The sequence below is a fragment of the Rana temporaria genome, chromosome 1 (genome assembly GCF_905171775.1).
Source record: "Rana temporaria chromosome 1, aRanTem1.1, whole genome shotgun sequence".
In the NCBI taxonomy this organism is placed as follows: Eukaryota; Metazoa; Chordata; class Amphibia; order Anura; family Ranidae; genus Rana; species Rana temporaria.
Genome location: NC_053489.1, coordinates 259,988,636 through 260,009,968, shown reverse-complemented (window position 1 = coordinate 260,009,968; position 21,333 = coordinate 259,988,636). Strand labels below are relative to the sequence as shown.

The 21,333-nt window shown below is 41.0% G+C and overlaps 1 protein-coding gene across 7 annotated transcripts in view; it reads left to right on the top strand.

Moving 5' to 3' along the window:
* SYK (spleen associated tyrosine kinase) overlaps positions 1–21,333 on the top strand; it is a 164,427-nt gene that overhangs the window by 2,269 nt on the left and 140,825 nt on the right. The window contains exon 1 of one of the 7 annotated variants that reach the window (XM_040354935.1): positions 8,640–8,762. The exons of the other annotated variants lie outside the window; for them this stretch is intronic. The gene's annotated coding sequence lies outside the window, so the exon portion shown is untranslated. Of the gene's footprint in view, positions 1–8,639; positions 8,763–21,333 lie in introns of those variants that run through there. 7 annotated transcript variants of the gene reach the window in all.

The following is a 21,333-nucleotide window of genomic DNA, read 5'->3' as shown; positions in this document are numbered from 1 at the left end:
TGCTTTGGACCCTTATATTTTCTTGGTGTGCTGGTGACATATATCTCTTGTTTTCTGCCACCCTGGGGGGGCCCCAGTATAGTAGGAAGGGAGCTCACTGCAGAACATGTGAAAGGGCCCATAGTGGGATCGTAGTAAAGGGCCCCAGGATATATATATATATATATATATATATATATATATATATATATATATATATATATATATATATATATATATATATATATATATATATAAATAAAATTAATTGCATTTTATAGTTGGCCCCCCTACTTTTGTCCCTGTCCCCCCATGTGCCCCCCCTAAATATGAAATCTGGAGACGCCACTGGTTGTAAAGCCTCATGTTTTTCCCCCTAAATGGGTTGTAAAGAGAAACAGAAGGGAGATCCCCTAGTGGACTTTAAAGGCACCAAGATATATGAACTCAAAGAGTAAGGTATAAATATAATTTAATCTGCGTATACCAAAAAGTTTGTTTATACATTAAAATAGAATCGTATATGGAAAAGTTATAAAACCACATGAGAACAATGATAAAATGAAGCAAAAAAGTATACGGGAGATGATTGTCCAATTATAAACCCGACGTTTCGGAGAATTGTCTCTCTTTCCTCAGGGGAAAACGGACGGATCAGCCCGTGATCTACAACATGTACATAAAGTAGGGCTGTGCGTTAAACGCGATATTAACGGCGTTAACGCAAACCCATGTTAACGCCGTCAATATTTTTGTCGCGCGATTAACGCAGGAGCCCTCGGGTGGACATGCAGAGTGTGCAGCGGCGCGGCGCGGCCTACCTTTTCGCTGGATTCACAGACAAGTTACTCACCTTGTCCCTGGATCCAGCGATGCCACCCCGCTGTGTGATCGAGCGGGTCCTCCTTGCTTGGCGGGTCCTCCTCGCTTGGCGGGTCCTCCTCGCTCGGCGGGTCCTCGCTCGATTCACAGTGCCTGTGTGACGCCGAGCTCCGTTCCCTGCGACGCTACGACGCACGGGAGCGGAGAACGGCGCCAAATTTAAAAAAGTAAACAAACACAATGCATATAGTATACTGTAATCTTATAGATGACAGTACTGTATGTAAAAAATACACACCCCCCTTGTCCCTAGTGGTCTGCCCAGTGTCCTACATGTTCTTTTATAAAATAAAAACTATTCTTTCTGCCTGAAAAACTGTAGATTGTCCAAAAGTGTCCCTTTATGTCAAAAATGGTTTTAGATCAGCTAGAAAACAGCGATAATAAATTATAATCACTTGCAGAATTGTGCGATATTTGTGGGGAAATTCGTCATAAATTAGAGCGATTAATCGTGAGTTAACTATGACATTAATGCGATTAATCGCGATTAAAAAATTTAATCGTTTGACAGCACTAACATAAAGCATTAGCATATGCAGATATAATGCAAAGTAAATAAGGTTGGTAAATACAACAAATTTAATCATCGCAATACTCACAACTTAGTACATGTTCTCCATATATAACCTTCCATATAACGTGTTAAAAACAAAGAAATAAGCAATGTAGCTCCCTGGAGTTGCTGGTGAATTCGGAAAAATGGGTATATAGCAGTGATGGCGAACCTTGGCACTCCATATGTTTTGGAACTACATTTCCCATGATGCTCACCTACACCACAGAATGCATGAGCATCATGGGAAATGTAGTTCCAAAACATCTGGAGTGCCAAGGTTCGCCATCACTGGTATATAGGATTCAATTGGTGCTAGATGTCTGCTGGCATTTCTCATTCACCCATGCTGGAGTCGACACCACCAAAACCTGTAATTTGATGTAATAAATTCAATATAAAAAATTTGCTGACTTTCTAGTGACATTTTTTTCAATTTTAGAGGCAGACTGCCTGCAGCTGAATACAAATGGATATATGTTGGTAGCTAATAGCCATTGAATCCTGAAAAAACATGTGCGATGCAATGCTTGGTTCCACGACTAAGTGACTAGGATCTATGACTAAGTGACGTGTGGTGTCACGATACGCGCCAGGAAGTAGGAGGGTTGCTGGTGACATCATCCGCTCGCGGCCGCAGAGCGGAGACATTCTGTTTACACGCTGTACACGCTGGATATACAGCTCTGTCTGTAAGTGTTACATGTTTCTGTTTTAAATAAATTACATATGATTTTACACTATGGAGGCTTCCCTATTTCTCTGTTTGAGAGCCATCACTGGGATCCTGTGAGTCGTTTCTTTTGGGATTACTAACAGCAGGCTGGCTGTGGGATACTCCTGTATCAGCAATATTTTAGGCTTTATACAGTACAAGCCTCTTTAAGGTAAGGGGCTTGTGGAAACATTTATATCTACACTGCGGATTGCCTGGCGTTTATATTTGCAAGCACGTGTGCACACTTATCATTTTGCACTGAAGCAGTTTCTGCGGATTTGGATTTTCAGTGGAGCACTTATGCACTTTGATCATTTATGATTGATATTTTGCTTTATTCTGCACGATTGTGCACTGGACACGATTTTTAATTTTATTTTATGACACAAAATATATTTTGTTGTTGTTTAATCCCATGGTGGATTTTATGGGACACCTTCACTGCAGACATTTTATGGACTGTATTGCGTTCACTTATGCATGTTTAATTATTTATTTTTAAGTAACCATTGCATACAATAATTTATTGAATTTTATTCACTGTGTCTGTCACATATCATTGCACTATTGCACTTTTAATGGATGGAGCACTTTAGTGATTGTTTATTTTCGCATATTTATATATGTTTTATGGAGTAATTATTGCTAAGCATTATTTGAACACTTCAGGAATATTTTTACTGTGTATACTTCATCAACACTGTGCTTATGTTGGCACGTTTAGTTGAATAGGGACTATCTTATTATTATTTCACTCCCATCTTCCTCCACATTATTTTTATTGATGTTGGATGGTTTATACATCTGGAGTGGAACACCTTTAGACATATAGGAAGTGGTGGACTTTATCTTTAAGACATTTTTATCTGGTTGCACTATTTCTACTTTTTTATCATTAGGTATTGTTATTATCTAGTTTTAGTCATTAATTGCAAGCGCCATTACACCCCCTTATTTTTATTCTGTTATCAGTGTGAGAACACTACTAGTTGTGGCTGCTGCTTGTTAGTTATATATACTTTATTTAGTCTAGGTTTATGTACCCTGGTCAGGTTGGTTTTGCGCATTAGTTCCCCCCATTTTTATATATGTCGGATTTTAGGCGCTGAAAGCGGTACAATTATTTTGCATGGAAATTTGGCATTTTATATTGTAGGACTGTAATTCTTAGGAATAACTCACTTAAATCTGTCCAAACAAGAGTCTAGTAGACATCCCTGGTATGATAAAGTTTGAAACACAAAATCATAAATTATAATATAATAAATAACTTTAAATAATTATAACAAATAATAATATAATAATAATAAAAATTATTCAATAATGTAATCAAATCAAAAACACTGAAATTTGCTCAGTTGCAGAATTATCGCTGTCATTACTTTCAGGCCTCGTACACACGATCGAGTTTCTCTGCAAAAACCAGTTGTAACTTGCTGGGATTTTTTTTTTTTGCCGAGGAAACCGGTCGTGTGTGCATTTCTCGACGAGGAAACTGTCGAGGATCCTGTCGAGCCAAAAAGAGAGCATGTCTTCTTTTTCCTCGACGGGAATGGAGAAACTTGCCTTGTCGAGTTCCTCGACAGCCTAACAAGGAACTCGATGAGGAAAACGATGTGTTTCGCCCGTCGAGTTCCTCGGTCGTGTGTACGAGGCTTTAGTGTTTGATGCCGAATTTTCCCACAAATCGCTATCGCTCAATTCTGCAAGTGATTATAATTTATTATCGCTGTTTTCTAGCTGCTCTAAAACCACTTTTGACATAAAGGGACACTTTTTGGTTGCTATGGACAATCTCCAGTTTCCAAGCAGAAAGAACAGTTTTTATTATATAAAAGTACATGTAGGACACTTGGCAGACCACTAGGGACAAAGGGGGTGTGTATTTATTTCATACAGTACTGTAATCTGTAAGATTACAGTATACTGTATGTGTACTGTGTTTAAACTTTTTTGAATTTGGCGACGATCTCCGGCCCCCGTGCATCATAACGTTGCAGGGAACGGAGCTTGGCGGCACTCGGCATTGTGAATCGAGCGAGGAGGACACAGCTCGATCACACAGCAGGGACACATTGCAGGATCCAGGGGACAAGGTAAGTAATTCCTTGCCTGTATCCTGCGATGCAATCCCGAGTCTGGCTCAGGGTTACCGCTATTGGTGCTGAAATTCCACCCCGAGCCAGACTCGGCAATACCGCTCAGCATGTTAAGCTAATACATTCTTGGTTCACTTACCTTTTCCTTGGATTTCCCTTCTAAATGTTTTTTTTTCTTTGTCTGAATTTCTCACTTCCTGCTACTCCTCAGTAAGCTTCCCATCATCATCTGTGCGGTGTTTAGTCAGCCAAAACAGCTTACTGAGGAGGAACAGGAAGTGAGAAATTCAGACAAAGAAAACAAAGAAAAAAAACATTTAGAAGGGAAATCTAAGGAAAAGGTAAGTGAACCAACAATGCACTAGCTTAAAGGAACCTAATTAGAAAATAAAATACTAACCTTTTTTCAGCTTTTAGCACTGATGCATTTTGAATGACAATTGCGCGGTCATACAACACTGTGCCCAAATTAAATTTCTATATTTTTTTCCCCACAAATAGAACTTTCTTTTGGTGGTATTTAATCACCACTGCAGGTTTTATTTTTTGTTAAAAACATTTAAAAGACCAAATTTTTAAAACATTTTTTTTGTTTTTATATTTTGTTATAAAATTTTGCAAACAGGTAATTTTTCTCCTTCATTGATGTATGCTGATGAGGCTGCACTGATGGGCACCGATAGGCTGGACTGATGGGCACTGATGGGATGCACTGATGGGCACCGATGAGCTGCATTGATGGGCACCGATAAGGCGGCACTGGTGGGCACTGAAAGGCGGCACTGGTGTGCACTGACAGTGAGAGGTGGCACTGATTGGTGGCACTGAAGGGCATTGATAGGTGGCACTGGTGGGCACTGAGAAGTGGCACTAATAGGTGGCCAATAAAGGTGGTTCTAATAGGTGACAGTGATGGGCATTGATAGGTAGCAGTGATGGGCATTGATGGGTGGCAGTGATGGGCACTGATGGGTGGCAATAATGGGCACAGATTGGCACTGGTAGGTTACACTGATAGGCAGCACTGCTAGGTGGAACTGATGAGGCACTGATTAGCACCACTGGTGGGCATTGATAGGTGGACCTTGTGGGCATTGATAGGTGGCACTCATGGGCACTTTGGGCACTGGCAGGTGGCAATGGCAGGTGGCACTGGCAGGAGGTCTTGATTGGCACATATGAGGCAGAATTGCTTCTTCCTCTTCGGGACCGATGTCCATTGCAGCTAAGCCGATTATTTGCTTTTTTTTCTCCTCCTGCTATCAGCGGGAGGAGGAAAAAAAAGATTACCAAGCTTTTGTTTACATCACGTGATCATTGGCTGACAGGTGATCACGTGGTAAGGGGCCGGGATCGGATCTGTGATTACCCGAGTCTCAGTGACCCTGCAGGGGGCGCGGGGGCGAGCAAAGGGGAGGACGTTTATTGACGGCCTTCCGGCAATTCAGGTCCACGCTGTGGCCATGTTTCGGCTATAGTGCGGATCTCAAGTGGTTAAGGGCTGTTTCACACCACAAAAACGTTCCTGATACGTATCTGCATGCACGTTTTTAATGCATTCAAGCAGCGCATGCAGATACGTTTCCAGAAGCATTCCAGATGCTTTTTTCCTGTTTTTTCCCCACTGTACTGGGATCCAGTGCATTTTGGTGCTTTTTTTTAGGCGTTCTAGGCGCGATTTTGATTCGTTTTACCACATTCCAGTACAGTTCAGTGCAGGAATAATGCAGCATGTTCTACTTATTTTCTGGAACTGGAACTTTTATTTTTTTCTGGAACCTTGAAACTGATATGATATATGCTATTGGAACCAAATAACCTACTTTCCAATGCGTTTTTTGATGCAGAAAAAATAAATGCACTGGACTGCGTGTGGTGTGAACTCTCCTTAAAGGATAAGTTCACTTTTAAAAAAAATAAAAAAAATAAATACACATCTTTTTGCAGGTAAAATAAATGTCCATCTATTATTTTTTTACTCCGAGCCTGGAAAGCACTGCGCTCGCGATCAGCAGATCCCTGGTGCCATGCAGGATTCCTGCAGACTTGTCAGTGTATCTGTCTGCTCATACATTGTATGGCCAGACAGACAATATTGACAGGAAGAGACAGTGAACTACCACAGTGCTCAACAGCACCATGTTAGTTCAATGAGAACTACAAGCCAAAAGTCGCAAAGGCTATCAGTACTTGTAGTTTCCCATTCACAGAACTTTGTGGATGAATGAAATGGCCAGGCAGACTGAACCCCGCACCTCCATATTATATTCAAATGGTGACAGCGGGCACCCAGAGAAGATCCCTGCTCGCCGTCACTGGGAATGGGGGAGAGGCTGCAGCTGCTGAAACATGTTACATGTTCCACCCTAAATACGGGTGGAACATGTAACATGTTCCAAAAGGTGAACTTATCCATTAAAGGAAAAAAAAATCCATATGTCCAGCCTAAAGCTTGGCACACACATTACAATCTAGATGTTTAAGCTCTTTTAGCTCTACCAGCAACTATACCATATGTAGTATACAGTAAATGCCTATATATTTGGATACAAATTGAATACAAAATTTAGGTAGGTTCACTTATTACATAATCTTGGTAAATCTAAAGCCTCATACACACGATCAGACTTCCATCGGAATTTTCCGTGGATTTTGCCCTGAATGGGCGTTGGTCGTGAACTGGGTATGCATGCACACAGCAGGACATTTTCAGCCAACTTTCACCAAATCACATGTTTTTTTCAGCTCTCTACCGCCACCCTGTGGGCAACTTCTGCTATTGTTGTCTGATGTTTAACATTGGTTCTGAGCATGCGTGTTTGTACTTTGTACTTTAGTCCAATGGACTTGTGTACACACGATCAGATTAGCCTCCAGAAAGTTTGTCAGTTTGCACAGCGAACATTTGTCCGATGAAAAAGTGAAAAAAGTTTGTCTGATGGAACGTACACACAGTCGGATTGTCCGATCATACAGGTCCATCGGACATTTGTTGTCAAAAAGTCAGATCGTGTGTTCGGGCCTTTTGATTGTAAAATGTATGGTAAGATTAAGATTCTTTTTAATATTAATTATTAATAAAGCATTATTTATTTCTAATGCAGCGTACACACGACCGTTTTTCGCGATGTGAAAATTACATTTTCTTTTAGCCCAGGTTCACACTGGGTACGATTTGAGATGCGATTTCACATGTCAAATCGCATCTCAAATCGGCGGCATTTGCCGGCAATTGTCGGCAATGGCACTGTCCTAATCAGTGCGACGCCGCATCTGCGGTGCTGCACCGATTTCAAAAAGTAGTTCCTGTACTACTTTTTGCCTTTTCGGGCCACGATTTACATTGAACACTGCACAGATGTCTCTTAAATCGCGGCAAAATCGCAGCCGCGAAATCGCGGTAAAATCGCGATTTTACCGCGATTTTGAATTCGCAGCAGTGTGAACCTAGCCTGAATGTCATTAAAAACGATCGTGTGTGGGCTCCAGAGCATTTTTTGCCACGTTAAAAATGGGCATTAAAAATTTAGAACATGCTCTAAATTTTTGCGCATGCTCAGAAGCAAGTTATGAGACGGGAGCAATCGCTCTGGTAAAACTAGTGTTCGTAATGGAGATAGCACATTCATCACGCTGGAACAGACTGAAAAGCGCGAATCGCCTCTCCCCAAAGTTTTACTAACACAAAATCAGCAAAAGTAGCCCCAAGGGTGACGCCATCCAAATGGTACTTCCCCTTTATAGTGCCGTCGTACGTGTTGTACGTCACTGCGCTTTGCCAGAGCATTTTTTTCACTATCGTGTGTAGGCAAGGCCGGCTTAACAATAATCAGGTTGTAAAAAAACTTTGTTTTTTCAACACCATTAAAAATGGTCGTGTGTACGTGGCATAAGAGTTAAAGCTGCAAAATCACCCCTTCAATCCTGCCCCAATACACATACTAAAACTATGGCATAGCTGCAATTAGGAAAACTTGCAAACATGATTTTGTGTTCATCAGCCATGCTCTGCACCTTTTTTCTTATTACGAAAGACATTTCTGGCACTCCCATGGTTTTGAAATTTCAGATGATGTGCAAGACATGGTAACTCATCAAACGAAAGCATTACTAGCAACTGTATATACGCCTACATTGAACTAGCACCTTTCCAACTAATATCCATGTTCATAAAATGAAGATGTTTGCGTTTGCCTGGAGCTTTTATTTCACAAGCAAAACTAAAACTCTGCTACCTAGCTGCTACAATAAATGAACATTGTTCCATTACTAGCTATTTTAGGAATGGAACATGTGAGCAATGGTAATTTCTCATATTCAGCGATATGTATTTGGTTATTTGAACAACATTTTTTTTTTACTATATTTAAGAATGACCACAGCAATCATTTCCTCCCCTTCATAGCAAGCCTGGCAAGCTCTTCACTGAGTGTGTGTAACGCCCAAACATCTATTGAATCAGAAAGAAAAGTTGGAGACACATGATCTCAACAAACGTTGGCATATTCCTTAATGCTTGCCTATCTTGGTAAGAGGCCTCTTTATAATAATAATAATAATAATAATAATAATAATAATAATAATGTATTTCCAACTTCAAGGAGACCCTGTCATATCACAAAAATAATTACAGCCAGCTACACCTGCCAAATATTTACCTCCCCGACAGGCAGCAAGTAAAATCTTTACTGTCTTCTGCTGTCTCTGGGTGCTGCTGCTATTCAATGCTTCTGATTGTATCTCTTATCATGTTGCCTATTGGGCACCCTGGTTCCTCAGCTAGCCACAGTATTATGTAGTGAAGCAGCAGCCAGCAGGTGGAATCACTGCATCCAGTGGGGGGGTATCCTATCTGTCACACCCAGAAATGTTGGATAGCAGCGGTGTGTGGAGTCCATAAAGACAGAGAACATTTCATTCTCTGCCACCAGAGAACTTAGGGCCAGATTCACAGTGAGAGTACGCCGGCGTATCTACTGATACGCCGGCGTACTTTAAAATTTGCCGCATCGTATCTTTATTTTGAATTCTCAAACAAAGATACAACGGCATTTGGCTAAGATCCGACAGGCGTACGGCTTTGTACGCCTTCGGTTCTTAGGATGCAATACTTCGGCGCCCGCTGGGTGGAGTTTGCGTCGTTTTCCGCGTTGGGTATGCTAATTAGCTGTTTACGGCGATCCACGAAGCTACGCGCGCTCGTCGCATTCTCTTACTGTACGTAGTTTTTTCCCGTCGTAAAGTTACGCATGCTATTTCAATGGCTTATATTTAGACTAGCCATGTTAAAGAATGGCCGTCGTTCCCGCGTCGAATTTTGAATTTTTTTTTTTTTTGCGTAAGTCGTACGGGAATAGGAAAGGACGTAACGCACGTCGCCATTCAAAAAATTACGTCAGTGCGACGTCATTTCGAGCAAAGCGCGGCGGGAAATTACAAAACGGAGCATGCTACACGCCCCATTTGAATTAGGCGGGCTTGCGCCGGACGGATTTACGTTACGCCGCCGCAAGTTTACAGGCAAGTGCTTTGTGAATCAAGCACTTGCGCTGAAAACTTGCGGCGGTGTAACGTAAATGGGATACGTTACGCCGCCGGAGTTCTACGTGAATCTGGCCCTTAGCTTCTACTAATGCAGAAGGAAGCAAATTATTATTATTTTTTTTACAGACTTGACGCAATCTGTTTAAAGGGAAATTACAGTGGATTTCTAGACTTTGTTTTATTCATTAAATCCAGGGCTAAAACAAAATAATAAGATTTACTAAAAATGGTGCACCCAGAAACTGGTGCAGCTGTGCATAGCAACCAATCGGCTTCTAACGTCAGCTTGCTCAATTAAAGGGTCAAAAACATTTTTTAGCTAAATAGCTTCCTTTACCGTACTGCAGTCCTGGTTTCATGTCCTCATTGTTCGTTTTTGCTCTGATGTTGCTGTAATCCTTCTCTGTTCTGGACACTTCCTGGTTGTCTGTTTCCTGATGACCACAGCACTGGGAGATTATAGTTTCATTTTCCAAACCATCACTGCTCTATGGCTCTGTACATGCACAGAGGCAGGATAACATGCAAAAACGAAACGACAGGTACATTATATGATTGATTTTTATCTATTTTTTAATCAATTTTAAAAGGAATCAGTTAACTATTATGTCTCCATACCCTGTAAACAGCCATTTCAGCAAAAAAAAAAGATTTCCTTTACAACTCCTTTAAGCTTTGTCAATAAAACCTGGAAGCTGATTGGTTACTATGCACAGCTGCATCAGTCTGTGTGCACCAGTTTTAGTAAAGCTACCACAATGTGCCTTTATATTCTGGTGAATTGGAAAAAAAAATCAAAATAATAATTTGCAATATTCCATGTTAGCATGTGAATGTCTTGGCTCCTTTCAAGTGTTTACCCATTAATTTTTAACTTTGGTGTTAAAAAAAGCCTTTTGTTTACAGAGGGCGGTATCTCAGGTTGAAATTTAGGATTACAAAAGATTGAATCTGAGTGACTCACCATGCAGTATAATGTTCTGCTGCAACCCCCCCCCCCCCCTTTAGAAAGTTGATAAAGCTTGGTGAGCCATGTGTCATGGGTGCACTTTTTAGAAATGTGTTTTTGTAAAAACAAGGAAAAGCCTAATATTTAAAAAATATATATAAAATTTACGCAAACTATTCTCTTCTTTTAAAGCAACTCTTTCTCTGTATGATTTTTGTAACTAGAAACACTGGGTAAAAATTAGAAAGTGAATTCTAATCACGATGTACCCTGGATTATTTTGGTTTGAAATTAATGGCAGAGTCACATTTAAAACCTTGCTAACTCTTCTATCGCAAAAATATGTTTTAATGTCATTTTAAATAAAAAAAATGTAAGTTGGCAATTTATAACTTTTTAAATGGATGTTTTAAAGTGTTATTTTTTTTTACCCTTTTTGCTTTATATGTATGTAATTTTTGACATGAAAAAGGATTCCCAGAGCATTTGTTTTCTTTTAGACCATTTGGGGCTGATTTACTAGAGGCACATAGACTATTCACTTTGCAAGGGAAGTAAATTACCCCCAAGTTATATTTAGCTATATCGATGGAGAGACGTGGGGAGAAGAGTGAGGCCTCGTACACACGACCGTTTTCCTCGACAGAATCCATCAAGAAACTTGGTGGCAGAGCATTTTTGCTGAGGAAAACGGTCGTGTGTATGTTTTTCATCGAAAAAACTGTCGAGGAACTCAACGAGAAAAAAAGAGAACAAGTTCTCTTTTTCCTCGACGGGAGTCTCAATATCCTTGTCGTGTTCCTTGTCGGGCTGGTTTTCGACGAGAAACATGTTTGTGTGTATGCTAAGAAACCCGCGCATGCTCAGAATAAAGTATGAGATGGGAGCGCACCTTCGGTAAAAGTAACGTTTGTAATGGAGATAGCACATTTGTCACGCTGTAACAGTCTGAAAAGTGCAAATCGTCTCTTACCAAACTTTTACTTAACACGCAGTAACATGAGATTAGCAAAAGCAGCCCCAAGGGTTGTGCCAGTGGAATCGAACTTCCCCTGCCGTTGTATTTGTTGTACGTCACCGCGTTTGAGAACAAGGAGACTTGGTCTTGACAGTGTGTACGCAAAGAAAGCTTGTCAAGTTTCTCCACAAGCCTGAAAAGGAACTTGTCGAGGAAAACGATGTTTCATTTACGAGTTCCTCGGTCGTGTGTACGAGGCCTCACTGTTCTGACTTATAAAAGTTATGTATGCAAATTTAAGCTTAAGATGTTGAGCTCTGTTTACATGCTTTTTAGAGCTGGAAATAAAGAGAACTTAGAAAACACATGAAAAAGGAAACTTACCTACTGACTGAATTAAATAATACATCAATGCGATATTCCATTTTTACTTGATTAAAAAAAAAAATAGTGGCTCAACGATGTTAAGGTCAGGAGACTGAGATGGCCACTCCAGAACCTTCACTTTATTCTGCTGTAGCCAATGACAGGTCGACTTGGCCTTGTGTATTTTTTGATCATTGTCATGTTGGAATGTCCAAGTACGTCCTATGAGCTGCTTCCTGGCTGATGAATGCAAATGTTCCTCCTGTATTTTTTGATAACATACTGCATTCATCTTGCCATCAATTTTGACCTAATTTTCTGTGCCTTTGTAGCTCACACATCCCCAAAACATCAGCGATCCACCTCTGTGTTTCACAGTAGGAATGGTGTACCTTTCATCATAGGTCTTGTTGACTCCTCTCCAAATGTAGTGTTTATGGTTGTGGCCAAAAAGCATTTTGGTCTCATCACTCCAAATGACTTAGTGCCAGAAGTTTTGAGGCTTGTCTCTGTGCTGTTTGGCGTATTGTAAGTGGGATACTTTGCGTAGTAATGGCTTTCTTCTGGCGACTCAACCATGCAGCCCATGTTTCTTTAAGTGCCTCCTTAGAGCCGGTTCACAGGGGGGCCCCAGATCCCAGCCCCCCACCTGGTGGTAGAAAAAATGTCAATAAAAAAACACTACACAGGTTTTTAAAGTCGTTTATTAGGCAGCTCCGGAGGTCTTTTTCCGACTTCGGGGCCCTTTCGACTTCTCCCGGTCTTCTGTGTCGAGAAGAAGGCGACACAGAAGACCGGGCTCCCCGCTGGTGAAAGAGCTGAAAAAAGACAGCGGTGGTGCCCGGCAGAAGAGAAAAAGAACCCGGAGAGCGGGAGAAGAGAGCGGAGAAGTCGGAAGAAGACCCCCCGAAGTCGGAAGAAGGGAGAAGACCGGGCCGCCACTGGTCAAAAGAGCTGAAAGAAGACAACGGTTGTGCCCGGCAGAAGGGAGAAGTCGGAAGACCCCCGAAGTCGGAAGAAGACCCTCGGAGCTGCCTGATAAACTTCTTTAAAAACCTGTGTAGTGTTTTTTTATTGACATTTTTCTACTACCAGGTGAATTGGTGGGGGTACGATGTACCCCATACTCATTCACATAGGGTGGGGGTGCCGGGATCTCGGGCCCCCTTATTAAAGGGCGCTCCCAGATTTCGATAAGCCCCCCGCCGGCAGACCCCGACAACCAACGGCCAGGGTTGTTGGGAAGAGGCCCTTGTCCCCATCAACATGGGGACAAGGTGCTTTTGGGTGGGGGGCCACAGGGCGCCCCCTGCCCCAAAGCACCCCCCATGTTGAGGGCATGCTGCCTGGTACGGCTCAGGTCATCCCCACCCCCATTCCTGACCGACCGTCCGGTATGCATGCTGGGATAAGGGTCTGGTATGTATTTGGGGGAACCCCATGCCGTTTTTTCAGCATAGGGGGTTCCCCTTGAAATCCATACCAGACCTAGGGGCCTGGTATGCTCCTAGAGGGAAACCCATGCTGGTTTTTTATTTAAAATTTGGCGTGGAGTTTCTCTGTGGGAGGAAGCAGCCTGCCTTAGAACAGGTTCACCCTGGGGCGACTTCCTGTAAAGTTGCCTCACTGTGAACGGGGATCCGACTTGGGAGCGACTTCCATTGAAATCAATGGGTACAGGTCGCCTACAAGTCGGATTGAAGTAGTACAGGAACCTTTTCTGAAGTCGGAGCGACTTCAGTAGTGTACATTAAGATGGCTCCATTCACTTACATTCATTTTCTTGACCGCGCGACTTGGGGCGACCTGGGGCGACTTGAAGATGGATCCCAGGTCGCCCCAGTGTGAACCGGCTCTTATTGTGCATCTTGAAACAACCACACCAAATGTTTTCAGAGAGTCCTGTATTTCACCTGAAGTTATTTGGGTGTTTTTCCTTGCATCCCGAACAATTTTTCTGGCAGTTGTAGCTGAAATTCTAGTTGGTCTATCAGACTTTGGTTTGGTTTCAACAGAACCCCTCATTTTCCACTTCTTGGTTAGAGTTTGAACACTGCTTATTGGCATTCTCAATTCCTTGGATATTTTTTTATATCCCTTTCCTGTTTTATACAGTTCAACTACTTATCCTTTGACAATTCTTTTGCTTTCCCCATGACTCAGAATCCAGAAACATCAGTGCAGCACTGGATGAAAGATGCAAGGGCCTGTCAGAAGCTCAGAAACTTTTATACACACACACACTTAATACAAGAAAACAGAGGATGGGTACCTTTAATAGCAATTCAAACCCCCTTGTGTTAACCTCCCTGGCGGTATGATTCTTTCAGAAAAAAGGTGCTGAAAACAGTACCATTATTTGCAAGGAAATTTGGTGATTTGTACTGTAGGCCTGTAATTCTTAGGAATAACTCACTTAAATCTGACCAAACACGAGTCTTGTAGGCATCCCGGGTATGAATTTTTTTTAAAAACAAAATTATAAATTATAATATAATAAATAATTATAAATAATTATAACAAATAATAATATAATTATAATAAAAATTATTCAATAATGTAATCAACTCAAAATCACTGAAATTTGCTCAGTTGCAGAATTTTCTCTGTCATTACTTTTATTTTTTTATGACGAATTTCCCCACAAATCGCTATCACACAATTCTGCAAGTGATTATAATTTATTATCGCTGTTTTCTAGCTGCTCTAAAACCATTTTTGACATAAAAATACACTTTTGGTTGCTATGGACAATCTACAGTTTGCAGGCAGAAACAACAGTTTTTATTATATAAAAGTACATGTAGGGCACTGGGCAGACCACTAGGGACAAGGGGGGTGTGTATTTTTTACATACAGTACTGTAATCTATAAGATTACAGTATACTGTATGTAATGTGTTTGTTTACGTTTTTGAATTTGGCACCGTTCTCCGCTCCCGTGCGTCGTAACGTCGCAGGGAACGGAGATCGGCGGCACAGGAGGACGCTGTGTGAATCGAGCGAGGTCCCGCTCGCTCACACAGCGCGGTGGCATCGCTGGATCAAGGGACAAGGTAAGTAAGACAAGGCCAAAATCACCAGGGTATGTAAACTTTTGATCAGGCTCATTTGGGCAGTTTCTGTTGCCATTATGATTTAAAAAGAGTAAACACAGTTGATTAATAATAAATGGCTTCAGCCAAACACTAACCATGAGTGAAAGAAATGTTTTTGTGTTATCATTCATATTCTCTGAAAAATGGCCAATAAATCATAAATTCTGCCAGGGTATGTAAAATTATGAGAACAACTGTACATGGGGCTGCATGGGAGTTGCACTGATAAGATGACTGTTAACCACATTTTTTTTTCAGCTCATGTTTGTACATTTTATAATTAGCTGTTTAAAAGAAAAAAGAACAACTATACGAGTACATTAACTGTGACAGCTGTCATATTGTAGTGGACTAACAGGAAACTACCCTGAGACAAGAAGGTCTAAAAATATGTATTATGGCTGTCCTGCATTGTGACCTAATGGTCACATGATAGCCAATAACCACAAATTGAAGTAGCATTTTTTTTATTCTACTGAAAATGCAGAAATGCATTTAAATGGGCTAGTCAGCAAATGACACACTGTAAGTATAATCATTTGCAATAGCCTCATACCTGTTTCCCCATATGAGATGCAGAAGCAGAAAAACAAGTTATGCAACATAGACTTGAAAAAGTAATCCTTTAATTAAACTCTAATTATTGCTTTTCATGTTTAATCCTTCTGAGTCTTCAATGTCATTTATTAAATAGATACCAACATATAAATCTGCAAATTAAACTACCAAGAGCCACTGGTAAGTGTTTAATAAATAACTATGATTTCATTCAAACTACCGTATATACTCGAGTATAAGCCGAGTTTTTCAGTCCTTTTTTTGGGGCTGAAAATACCCATCTCGGCTTATACCCGAGTCAGTGTACCTTGGGCGTCCATTTTTTAAAACTTGCGGCTTCCTCCTGGTCCCGTCCCGTTCTGTGATAGGCGTTTGACAGTTTTACGCCTATCACAGACCTTCTCTTGTCCGAGGATGAAAGAACGTCCGTTATGGCGGAACACTGAACACAGTGGCCCAGATTCTCAAAAGAGATACGATGGCGCATCTCCAGATACGCCGTCGTATCTCTGCGTAGCGCCGTCGTATCTATGCGACTGATTCTTAGAATCAGTTACGCATAGATATTCATTAGATTCCCCCGGGTGATTTACGCTACGCCGCCGCAACTTTACAGGCAAGTGCTTTGTGAATAAAGCACTTGCCTGAAAAACTTGCTGCAGCGTAACGTAAATGAGATACGTTACGCCCGCACAATTTTGCGCCCATCTACGTGAATCTGGGCCAGTGTCTGCTGGGAAACTGAGCCTGAGGATGAAAAAATGTCCGTGATAGGCGGAACACTGAACACAGTGTCAAACGCCTATCACGGAACGGGACTGGACCAGGAGGAAGCCACGAGTTTTAAAAAATGGACGACCGCAGCGCAGCCTGTCAAGAATTTCAGGTACGCTGCAATGTGCACAGTGAGGTTGTAATGAGCACAGTGAGGTAATGGGCACAGTGAAATTGCAATGGGCACAGTGAGGATGGGCACAGTGAGGTAATGGGCACAGTTAGGTAATGGGCACAGTGATGTTGTAATGGGCACAGGGAGGTTGTAATGGGCACAGTGAGGATGGGCACAGTGAGGTTGCAAGGGCACAGTGAGGTTGGGCAAAGTAAGGCGTGCAAATGGGCACAGTGAGACGTTCCAATGGGCATTGTTGACCCTCTTTTCCACTTACAGTAGCTGCTGCATTCTCACCCTAGGCTTATACTCGAGTCAATACGTTTTCCCATTTTTTGTGGTAAAATTAGGTGCCTCGGCTTATACTTAGGTCGGCTTATACTCGAGTATATACAGTAGTAACAAGGGACACTTTTCAAAGTGGCTAGTTACTCATTGGGATGAGATCCCTTGAATATTATAACTGTTAAAGCAAGCCTTACCAGATGGTACCTCTTCGTTCAGTGTCCTTCTCTTCAAAGCAATGCCAAAGTGCGTTCAAACAGCCTTTAGAAAGTTAGTGTATCTGTAGGTGGAAATATCCCTTCAAAAAGGAGAACATGAAACATAAACTTAACATCAGACACCCTACATTTTATAAGAATTATTTTAAACTCTGGGAAAAGATTTTGTTGGACATTTGCAATATAAATGCCTATACACACGATCAAATTTTCTGACAACAACGGTCCGACGGATGTGTTTTATCGGACAATCCGACCATCTGTATGCTCCATCGGACAATTGTTGTCGGAATTTCCACGGACAAATGGTCGCTATGCATGCTCTTAAACTTTCTGACATTAAATGTGTTACGTCGGCTCATCCGATCATGTGTACACAAGTCCATCGGACTAAAATCCAAAGTACAAATACACATGCTCAGAACATGCTAGGTGCTGAAAGCGGTACCATTATTTTGCAAGGAAATTTGGCGTTTTACATTGTAGGCCTGTAATTCTTAGGAATAACTCACTTAAATCTGTCCAAACAAGAGTCTAGTAGACATCTCGGGTATGAAAAAGTTTGAAAAACAAAATCATAAATTATAATATAATAAATAATTATAAATAATTATAACAAATAATAATATAATTATAATAAAAATTATTCAATAATGTAATCTACTCAAAATCACTGAAATTTGCTCAGTTGCAGAATTGTCGCTGTCATTACTTTTATTTTTTTTATGACGAATTTCCCCACAAATCGCTATCGCTCAATTCTGCAAGTGATTATCATTTATTATCGCTGTTTTCTAGCTGGTCTAAAACCACTTTTGACATAAAGGGACACTTTTTGGTTGCTATGGACAATCTCCAGTTTGCAGGCAGAAAGAACAGTTTTTATTATATAAAAGTGCATGCAGGACACTGGGTAGACCACTAGGGACAAAGGGTGTGTGTATTTTTTTACATACAGTACTGTAATCTGTAAGGTTACAGTATACTGTATGTATTGTGTTTATTTACTTTTTTGAATTTTGCGCCGTTCTCCGCCCCCGTGTGTCGTAACGTCGCAGGGAACGGAGCTTGGCGGCACACAGGGACTGTGAATCGAGTCAGGAGACACCGCTTGATCACACAGCGCGGTGGCATCGCAGGATCCAGGGACAAGGTAAGCAAACCCCGCCTGTGGCTGCTGCGAGGCGATCCCGAGTCTGACTCAGGGTTACCGCTTTTGGTAATGAAATACCACCCCCGAGCCAGACTCGGGAATACCGCCAGGGGAGTTAATGGGGTTTGAATTCAGCACATGAACTTTAGTACCGAATCCAATAGTGCTCATGCCTTACATAGTGCCATGGATGAGGAAGGGAAGACAGCAGCCTATGGGATGCAGATGGAGGCCATGCTGGCTGAAAGGTACGTATTTATTTAGAGAAAGGGAGGGTAGAAATTTAAAGGGGGTGATGCATTTTAAAACTTGTAGTTTACTGAGTGATACAGATAGCAAGCTCTGTGCTGACCTATTGTGGAAAGATCATGTTTAAACATTTTCAAAGCAGGCACTGCAGGAGCTCAATTAAAAATAAATAAATAGTGGGCATAATCTATTTAAGCTTAATGGTGATTTTAGCAACTTTAATCACTAGGTTTACAATTATGTATCTATACACACATAGAGCTCTGAACCAAAAGATTTCTGTGTCTGTGTGGGCGGAACCTAATGGGTATTCAAAGACATTAGTCCCTAACAGGTTTGCTCCTCTTGTAAATTACACAAGGATGGATAGGCAAATCCTTAACCAGTTTAGAGCCTGGTATTGCCTATAGAATCTGCCCACTGTCTCCTATCATTTAGCGAGTGAACCTGATGTCGAACTAGTAACTCATCTTCCCCATTAGGCACCACCCACTGTCAGAGTGGGAAGCAGACAGTGCCCTTAACCAGTGCCGGGGTTGTAGGGGTTATGGCAGCTCAGAATTTATCATTTGCTACACAGCATAGAAAAACATGCACTCTGTCTGTCTATATGAGCCAACTTGAATTTGGTCTTAATTACCTTGAGATTCTTTATCTATAAACCTTAGGAAATTATTTTTGAATTGAGCACCTCCTTGCCCCAATGGTTTCCAAAACAGTCTCTTGACAGTTTGGCTTGAAGAGGAGCACCGCACACTTTCTCGCAGAGGCCTTGCATAATACTATGGTCCAAATGCAATTTTATTCAAAGCTCAGCTCAAGTTTAACAATTTTTCTCAGATTTTTTAGGAAAATTATCAAGGTTTGTTGCACATTGCAACCACTGGCAAAAAGTAAGGAATCACCACTCTTGAAAAATGTTAATTCAGATTTGTTTAATTGTGTAGAAACTAATCACAGACATGCCTCAAAACAATTTTCATGTACAATTCCAACCTTCTGGCTTTTAGAAACACTTTAAAAATAAATAAATAAGAAAACTCTAGTCAATTGCAACTGTTTTTGCAGATCAAGCAGAGGAAAAAAATATGAAATCACTAAATTCTGAGGAAAATATTATGGAATCATGAAACAAAAAAAAAAAAAAACACTACACTAGTACTTTGCTGCACCACCTCTGGCTTTTATAACAGCTTGAATTCTTTGAGGCATGGATTTAACTATCGACAAACAGTATTCTTCATCAATCCGGCTCCAAATTGCAGTTGCCAGATCAGCCTTGCAGGTTGGAGCCTTGTCATGGGTCATTTTCTTTCATTTCCACTATAGATTTTCAATTGGATTGAGGTCTGGATTATTTGCAAGCCATGTCATTGACATTATGAGGTTGATTTACTAAAGACTAATCCACTCTGCACTACAAGTGCACTACAAGTGCACTGCAATATTTCCCAAGAAGTGTATAGAAGAATAATGGAGATTTTTTTTTTGTTTGTTTTTTTAAAGTGGAACTTTACCCATAACAACCTGATAAATAATATTCTTTATCAAGGAACATACATTCCACATTAACCTCCCAGTACCATTAACGGTATCCCCGAACCAGACTCTGGATCGCATCGCAGTGTCCAGGCAGTTACTTACCTTGTCCCCTCGATCCTGCGATGCCTCCCCACTGTGTGAGCAAGCTGTCTCCTAGCTCGATTCACACAGCGCCCGTGTGTCGTCAAGCTCCGTTCCCTGCGACGCTAAGAAACACGGGGGCGGAGATCGGCGCCAAATTCAAAAAAGTAAAAACACATTACATACAGTATACTGTAATCTTACAGATTACAGTACTGTATAAAATAATTACACATCCCTTTTGTCCCTAGTGGTCTGTCCAGTGACCTGCATGCACTTTTATATAATAAAAACTGTTCTTTCTGCCTGGAAAAAGGAGATTGTCCATAGCAACCAAAATGTGTCCCTTTATGTCCAAAGTGGTTTTAGACCAGCTAGAAAACAGCGATAATAAATTTGAATCATTTGCAGAATTGAGCGATAACGATTTGTGGGGAAATTCGTCATCAAACATCAAAGTAATGACAGCGACAATTCTGCAGCTGGGCAAATTTCAGTGTTTTTGATTTGATTACATTATTGAATCATTTTTATTATTATTATATTATTATTTGTTATAATAAATAACTATAAATAATTATATTATAATTAATGATTTCGTGTTTCAAACTTTATCATACCCGGAATGTCTACTAGACTCTTGTTTGGACAGATTTAAGTGAGTTATTTTTAAGAATTACAGGTCTACAATATAAAACGCCAAATTTCCATGCAAAACAATTGTACTACTTTCAGCATCAAAAACCTGACATAATCATACCACCAGGGAGGTTAATAATTATGCTACCAAAATTTGTGTATGCTGTAAATTGCCTCCAGCATTGCTCCTGTTTCTTCTTGCTGGAGGCTGCCATTTTGCTGATGCCCAGAGCCCCAAAACAGCAGTATATCGTAAAGTGGAACTAAAAGCATCAATTTAATGGTTTTAAAAAACTGTTTCATTCCTGGCATGTTGGTATTGCTAACTGTCAGATTTGGTTGTGTTCTCAACCAAACTGTCGAACCATCAAATGGCTGGTGTCATAACTGATTACATGTGCAGCACCATGGCAGCTGCAGATAAAACAGAAACAGCTTCCTTGAGGATGGGAGGGTTTAATTCTGCTTTAAGGCTGTCAACAGATCAGCCTCTACAAACTCAGCAGTGCCTAAAAATGGAAAGCAACTGAGCATGTGCAGAGCAGGGTGACACGTATTCCTGGATTTTAAA